The sequence below is a fragment of the Austrofundulus limnaeus genome, unplaced genomic scaffold (genome assembly GCF_001266775.1).
Source record: "Austrofundulus limnaeus strain Quisiro unplaced genomic scaffold, Austrofundulus_limnaeus-1.0 Scaffold2196, whole genome shotgun sequence".
Taxonomy (NCBI): domain Eukaryota; kingdom Metazoa; phylum Chordata; class Actinopteri; order Cyprinodontiformes; family Rivulidae; genus Austrofundulus; species Austrofundulus limnaeus.
The window spans coordinates 1-1,949 of NW_013954598.1; positions in this window are offsets into that span (position 1 = coordinate 1).

Below are 1,949 nucleotides of genomic sequence, written 5' to 3' on the forward strand. Positions count from 1 at the left end.
TGCGTTAATCCAGGTTTAGGATTATGGAACGGTCTGGAAGATGAGCTTTAAAATGACAGATCTGTGTACATTTTTAAGAGAATGACAACAGTTAGTTTTCTGAGGGAATATGGACAAGAATAATGTGAATCCATACAAACGTGTTTGAGTTGATGTTTATATTAAACACTTTTTATTTGTTTTGTACATCACTTCTCCTTGAACATGTTTTTGGGACAATAGGGGCAGATATTAATTGTTTTTCTTTCTGCTGCCTTTCATTTGATTTGATCTTTGATTTGTATATTTTCATTTTCTATTGGACATAGTTATTTGTTTTTAATGAAATGAATACATTTCTAAATAAATAAAAAATAAAATAAATGTTCTATTGCACTTGTTTCATGTTCCCTAACTATGTTCTACATCACATGGGTTCATCAGTTACATGATAACCTGGTAAACTTTGGTACTGAGGAGTTTGAAACCTGGAGAACAAAGACATGAATTCTTATAAAATGTATTAAATTTGTTAGAATTGTTTCAAATGTTTGTAGAGGGAGAAAAACCAAGTTTATTTACATCCATCATACCTGCACTGTGTGATCCTGTATGCATCACATCATAAATCAGTTCATTTCTTTCTGTTCCTGTTTTACTTTTTACCTGTTTTTTGTACTGACTCACTCAAAGCTTCACTTTTATTTAAGGACCTTGTAAAACTGCTGCCAAAGAGCCACAGCTGTGGAGCAGCTGGACACAGCTGTGTGCAGCTGTGTGTAGCTGTGTGCAGCTGTGTGCAGCTGTGGAGCAGCTGGACACAGCTGGACACAGCTGGACAAAGACGTGGAGTTGTGCCTCTGCTTCTGTTAAACATAATTGTTTTAGTTTGAGTGGTACGGGCAAAAACAGCCGAGAAAAGTATTTAGTACAAGTAAAAGTAAAGTCCCACAGAACCAGACTGATGTCAGGATTTCAGTAGCCGAGTCACTGGACTGCAGGTTATCCTTTCACTAAATGTAAAACATGTAAAAAATGGTTTTCAATAAATAATATTTAAAAAGATCATAATTAAAAAGAATTAAAATAAAAAAATAATTACCATGTCTGACCACCGACTGACACGGTCAAATTTAACCAGAAACAAACATTATTTTCAGCTACWTTTACTGGAAACAGAAAAAATAAATAAATAAAAAATATTTTAGGGTGTAATTGAGTGAAAAAAATAATTTTACCCCCAAATTACCACAAAATTAATATTTGGTCAAATTTTCAGTCATTCAGTTTAATATTTTTAGTTAAGACTGTGATATCTCTACTGACTAATTTATTGAGGAAAAAACATTTCAAAGTAATATTTTAGTCAGTTAAATGTGCAGTCGCACTGAAGGACCTTGTAAAGTTCAATAAAGACATTAGTTGTGCAGCTGAACAGTCGACACTGATTAAAGCTCAGGATTTATTTGCATCACAGTTTGAACCATCACAACTTGTTGCTAATATGTCTTTAGCACATTTTATTTAAAAAGGATGGGACTCTGGCTGCGTATTGTGCCAGAAAACAATTATTCAAACAGTGTTTCACATGGAAAATACTAAGAGAAAATACAAACAGCCAAAGGGTTCACACAGACTCAAACAGCACAAGAGTTTCTCCTGAAAGCTGAAAAAACAACTGAAAAGAACCTGAGAACAACAAGATTTCAGRGTAAATCAAACACTTTGTCGACAAATATGAACATTATTTAGAATGTGCTTAAATGATTGAGACAACTTTATAAGTTTAAAACACAACATGAACATCAAATACAACCTAATTCCAAAAGAGTTGATGTAAAATAGAAATAAAGCAGAATGCAGAGATTTATAAACCTCATGAACAGAACATAGTAAACATACAGCAGGTAAAATAAGTGTTGAACACGTCACCATTTTTCTCAGTAAATATATTACTAGAGGTGCTAATG